The 6688-nt window shown below is 33.9% G+C and overlaps 1 non-coding gene across 1 annotated transcript; it reads right to left on the bottom strand.

Annotated features, from left to right (window-relative positions):
• Positions 1-913: 913 nt before the first annotated feature.
• On the bottom strand, positions 914-1060 carry LOC123937722. The gene has a single exon (XR_006817527.1). It is a non-coding gene; the product is annotated as a U4 spliceosomal RNA (small nuclear RNA).
• Between the last annotated feature and the right edge of the window lie 5628 nt (positions 1061-6688).

The raw sequence follows: 6688 nt of genomic DNA, 5'->3' as shown, positions 1-6688 counted from the left end.
TTGTATAGGTAGACATCTCAGGTTCTGTCATTCTGAATGTATCCCAGCATTTTATGAATTAGGAACTAGCACTTCAAGAAAATGTCTAAGTCAGAACTGGAAACCATAGGTTATTCTGAGTAGAGAAGGGTATTAGTTAAGATGCTCTTGGTTGCAGTCAAGAAGAACATAATAAACTCGAATTCTTTTTTTTTAAATATTTTATTTATTTGACAGAGAGAAATCACAACTAGGCAGAGAGGCAGGCAGAGAGAGAGGAGGAAGCAGGCTCCCCGCAGAGCAGAGAGCCCGATGTGGGGCTCGATCCCAGGACCCCGGGATCATGACCTGAGCCGAAGGCAGAGGCTTAACCCACTGAGCCACCCAGGCGCCCCAATAAACTCGAATTCTTACACATAACATGGCAGATGGGAGATGACATCAGTGGAAAAGACAGAATAAGAACTCTCAAATATTCTCTGCTCAATGAAAGCAACAAGAGCATTGGCAAATTTTTTAAAATCAACTTTTTTAAAACTGTAGAAATTAACAAAAAGCTTGCAACAATCTGGGAGGTGTTTATTTAAGAGAAATGCCTGGATCTCAGTAACATTAGTGAGCTTTGTGGCATTTTAATTTTCCCTGTTCCTCCCCTCTCATAAATTCCACAGTAGCCTTTAAAATTAAAAGCCCCACAATCATGGTGATAACTAGCAGACTAGCACCACTAAAAGGGAAAGAATGGACCTAGAGCTCTTTTAAAGCCTTATATTCTCAGAAAACTGCCACTATTTAATCCACCTAGAAATTCCCTGGAAAATTCCACCCTAAAGCTTACCTTTATTTGACCTGAATCAGAGCTCACCCTTTTACCCGTGAACATTTTTAAAAGTAATCAGCAACAGTTGTTTAACATTATAGTTGCCAGATGTGGCAATAACAATTGGGGCAAACAATAAGTTGACCAAAAAACTTAAAAGAAAAAAACTGAACAATGAAATGTTTATAGGAGGATTTTAAGTAGCAATAATCACGCCTTGGATAAACCTCATTGGCTACAATACTGCCACTGCGCAAAGCTCTATAGGAGGATTTTAAAATTTCTGAGCTATTCTTGGAAATCCACAAGGCTGCATGCATGCACAGGTCTCTGTGTATGCCCAGGGAAGATGAAAAAAGCTCTAAGCATTGGTCCTTGGGTGACTTGAAGCTCCACCTGAGCATTAAATGAAGGCTAAGGCAGAGTTGTAAACTGCCTACATGAACATTGAAGGTATGTCCCAAAATGCATGCAGAGCCACTCGGCAAAATGGAACATTTCTTGATTTAAGGCATTTAAGGAAATGTTTCTCAGTCATTAGTTGACCATTAAGTTTACTATGCAAAGACTTCAGAAGCTACGTACAACAAACAATACCAAGGTTAAAGAGTTAGTTCAGGAAAAACATTAAACAAATAGCTTTCACAACAATAAGCCGCAATAATAATAAACCCTGTGGATGGGAGAGAATCTAATTTCCAGAGCTGTCACATGGTATTATCTAAAATGTCCAATTTTAAGATGAAAATTATGAGACATACAAATAAGAAAGTATGGCCGATACACAAGTAAAATATGTGATAAATCAATAGAAACTATACTGAGGAAACAATATATTGGATCTATTAAACAAAGATTTTAAATCATTATTTTAAACATGCTCAATGAACTAAAAAAAAATGTCTAAAGAACTATAGGAGAATATGGGAACAGTGTCTCACCAAATAGAGAATAAGTGGATAAAAATTTTAAAGGTAGGTCAACTGATACTATCCAGTCTGAGTGTTTGGGTTGGTATAACAATATACTCACAGACTAAGTAGCTTATAAACAGCTGAAATTTATTTCTCATGATTCTGGAGGCTGGAAGTCCAGGTGCCAGGACGGCGAGGTGAGGATCCTCTTTCAGTTGCAGATGTCTCGCTATATCCACACAGAGTAGAATGGGGCTAGGAAATTCTATGGGGTCTCTAAGAGCACTACCATCATGACCTAAGCACCTCCCAAAGGCCCCATCACCTAACACTCTCATATTGGACATTAGAATTTCAGCATATGAATTTTGGAGAGACAGAAATTTTCAGGACATTGTGATGAGAAACATAATAAATAATGATGTTGAAGAAAAGTGAACTGGGTCTCAGAGATCTGTGGAATGCCATGAAATATATCAACATATGTATTAATGGGAGTACTAGAAGCAAAGGAAAGACAAAAAGAGGCAGAAAGTTTATTTGGAGAAATAATGCCCCAAACTTTTAAAATTTAATGAAAAGCATTAATCCGCACTTCTTGTACATGCTCAGTAGCCTCTATATTATATAGATTCATAGAGATCTGAATTTTGTTGAATCATATTCAAGCTGTTGAAAGCCAAAGACAAGTTAAAAAGAACAAAAGAGAAATAACTCATCGAGCACAAAGAATCCCCTATAAAATTAACAGATGATTTATCATCAGAAACCCTGGATACCAGAACATGACATATTCAAAACACTGAAAGAAAAAGTTTGTCAACCAAATATTTAGCCAACAATCCTTAAAAAAATAAAAAAGAAATTAAGGCATTCTCAGATAAATAAAAAGAAAAACTCTTTGCTAGAAAACTTACTACAGGAAATATTAAAGAGAGCTCTTTACCATGAATTAAGAGCACGCTAGGCAAACACTTGAATCCACACAAAGAAAAAAGGGCACTGGTAAAAGTGCTAGCTAAGTGAATGTAAAGGACAGCTTAAACTTCCTCTTCTTTGTGACTCTTTTTTCTCTTGTCTGATCTTAAAGATAATTGCATAAAATACTTATAAATCCTTGTCAATGGACATACAATGTATAAAGATGAAATATATTAGAAAAATAATAGCATAAAGAATGGGAGAAAGCAACATAGGACAAAAATTTGGAAACTATTAAAATCGAGTGTACATTAATCCAAATTAGTTGTTATAATATGTTAATTGTAATCACAAGGGGCAAATATTGAGAAAATATCTCAAAAATATATATTGGAAGAAACAACATAAGCAAAATTGTACAACAGAAAATGTATCATTAACACAACAGAAGATAGTAATGGAGAACTATAAAATTTAAAAAAAAGAAAATAAATAGCAAAATGACGAACGTAAATTCTACTTTATCAGCAGTTACATTAAATGTAAATATATTAAAAGTTCCAAAGCAAACCAGAGATTAACAAAATAGATTTAAAAAGAAACATTGTTCAACTATAAATTGTTTATAAGAGACACACTGTAAATTCAAAGACACAAACAGATTGAGAATAAAAGGATAGAAAAAGATATACCATGTAAAGAGTAACTAAATGAGAGTTGTAGTGGCTACACTAATCTCAGATGAAACATTCTTTATTTCAAATTGTTGCTGGAGGCAAAGATGAATATTTTGTAATGAAAAAATAGTCCATCAAGATGACATAACACTTATAAACATAAACACATCTGACAGAGGCCCCCAAAACATGAAACAGTAATTTACAGAATTGAATGGAAAAATAAGGGACTCAACAATCACTGAAATCTTCAATACCATACCTTTGTAACTGAAACAACTAAACAGAAAGAAATAAGAGAGTTGAACATCACTATAAACCAACTAGACCTACATAGTCATTTACAGAACAATCCACCCAACAGCAACAGAATATAAATTATTCTTAAGTGTATATGGAATACTAGCAAACCATATATCTAATATGTAATATATCTCCATAATATATAAAGTTTTTATACAAGTCAATAATAAAAAGACAAGCCAATCAAAATGGGCAAAGCAGAAGAACAGATATTTCCCCCCCAAAAATATGCAGCGGGCAATAAGCACATGAAAAAAAGCTCAGCATCATTAGCACAGGAAGATGCAAATCAAAGCCACAGTGAGATACCATTTCATATCTACGAGAATGACTAGAAGAAGATGGACAATAATAGTTGTTGGGGAGAATGTGGAGAAATTAGAATCCTCATACATTGTTCATGGGGGTATAAAATGGTACAGTATATAGAGAAAACAGTTTGTCAATTCCTCAAAAGTTAGACACAAAATTATGGTGTGATCCAGCAGTTTGACTCCTTGGCCTATACCCAAGAGAAATGAAAACAAATGTCTACTTAAAAATTTGTATACAAATATTTATAGCACTATTATCCAGAATAGCCAAAAAGTAGAAACAACTGATTAATGGATAAACAAAAGTGGTCTATCCCTACAATGGAATGTTATGTAGCCATGCAAGTGTTGATACATGCTACAACATGGATGAAAACATTATGCTAAGTAAATAGCCAGGCACAAAAGATCCATGTTTATATAATTCCATTTATAGGAAAAGTCCAGAATAGGCAAACCCATAGAGACAGAAAGTAGTTGAGGAAAGGGGATAGAGAATGGAGACTGACTGCTAATTTGAAAAAGGTTTCTTTTCAAGGTATTCTAATGTTCTGAAATTAGATAGTGGTGATGGGTGTACAACTTTGTAAGTATACTAAAAATCACTGAATTATATATATTAAAAGATGATTTTTGGTATGGAATTATATCTCAATTAAAAAAAGGAAAAACAATCTTATACCTAAAAAGTCAGTGACACAATAGGCTAAGAGTACAGCCTGCTTTCTATGCTGTCAAGTATATAACTTTGAATCCAAGGGTACAGTTAGCATCTCCAGAACCCCACAATTTGCCAAGCAAATCTGGAAGAAGATGACACAGACACTAGTGAAAACAAGATACTAAGAGACTGAAGAGGATATACAGCCAGAAACAGAGAAAGGGATATAGTGAGGAAATCTGACACTGAGACCAGGTTCAGCTACTGCATTCTTTTTCACGGTTTAGTTATCAGAGCCCAAAAGTCTCCTTTTTTTCCACTTAAGCCACTGGGTTATATTTCTGTCACTGGCTGGCAAAGCTCTGTAATAATAGCTGTATTTAAAGAAAAACACTACTCAAAATGGCTTAGCCCATTGTAACACTAAATAGGAGCATATTGCGGGGTGATGAGTGAAAGGCAAGATATAAGAGTATTGTATTTTAATATCATTGACCAGAAAGTTGTTAATGGATAATTTAAACTCAGATCCTTAATACAGTGATTCTGAAGCTTGTATTAAAAATCTTGATAGGATCAAAGCTTGGAATGTTCAGGAAGAATATGATTGTGAGTTATCAAGCCTAACTGTTGCAAGCAACCTGTGCTTGTCTAATCTCTCTGCTTTAATGCACTGGGTGAGCTCTTATATTACTACTACGGAATTATTTTCTAGGCTGCAGAATAAAGTAACCCAAACAGTAGATTTTTTTCCACATCTAAATGTGGCTTATATTTTAGTTTTTTAAGAAGTGGAGATTCATTTTCCATTATTATTTTCTTCACTAAATTATTTAATTTGGCATAATTTAAAAAAAGTTCTTTAGGTATTTCTGCTATTAATAAAACCTGTTTGGGGCTCCTGGGTGGCTCTGTTGGTTAAGCGATTGTCTTCTGCTCAGGTCATGATCCTGGACTTCCGGGATCGAGTCCCACATTGGGCTCCCTGCTTGACCGGGAGTCTGCTTCTCCCTCTGACCATTCTCCCCCACCACCCCTGCTCATGCTCTCTCTCTTTCTTTCTAATAAATAAATAAAATCTTTAAAAAAATAAAATAAAATCTGTTAATCTAGTGAAATAATGTTAAGAATTTTCATTATGTTTCTTCAAACAATACACTTTAGGGGTTATCAAAATCATTATTTTAGTATTTATTAAAATGTATTTAAGGAATTAAATTATGAATTATTTACTTATAGAATAATGCCCTTTATGCTACATAGGTATAATTATTTTAAAACATAAAATAATTGAATTGTGTACCACTACCCTCCAAGGGGGAATCCACAATAAGTTAAATTAGCTTACTTTTCTGATAATAAATAGATCTATAATAACTTTCTTTCCCTAAACAATCCCATAACAAATGCAATGTAAGAGATGAATGAATTGTCTTAGTTGACAAAAGAAAGCAAACAGCATACACAACTATTGACTTGATTCCAAATGATACCTAGAATAAACAATCACTGATGAGTCAATAGAAAATGCATTGATATAAAACACACAAAACAAATAAATCTGCTATTGGTAGAATTTTACTGAACTATGGAAGTTCAACTAAAGAGGATTGTCATCCAAAATATCTGGATTAACTGTAGATTGAATTCTAATTTCCAAAGAAGATATATATGTGAGTGTTTGAGAGAGAGAGAGAGAGAGAACAGAGATAGAAGAGAGATGTATTTTTGAGAAGTAAAGTTTTCACCGTGGACTCTATAGGATGAAAATTACAGAACTCCTGATAATAATAGTCTTATAATAGTATGAAAGATCCTTAACTTTTTGTAGGCAGAATGTACTATAGAGTGAAGTAAATGCATTATTATATTTTTTAAAACATATTTGAACACTTTCTTCCTGAAGTAAAGTTGCACAGAAAATACAACAATTCATTCCATGTACATGTAGCAAGTGCTTACTGTGTTCCACATGATTTACTGGTATCTTGGGAGATCTATCCCTATTTACGTGGCTACTGAATCTATGTACATTGATTGATTCATACTGATTACTTAGCATGTGGTCAATTTTTATGAGATTGATGGTCCAATCTTGA

The sequence above is a fragment of the Meles meles genome, chromosome 2 (assembly GCF_922984935.1).
Source record: "Meles meles chromosome 2, mMelMel3.1 paternal haplotype, whole genome shotgun sequence".
Classification (NCBI taxonomy): Eukaryota; Metazoa; Chordata; class Mammalia; order Carnivora; family Mustelidae; genus Meles; species Meles meles.
The sequence above is the reverse complement of the archived record's forward strand: the minus strand, read 5'-3'. Positions and strand labels throughout refer to the sequence as shown.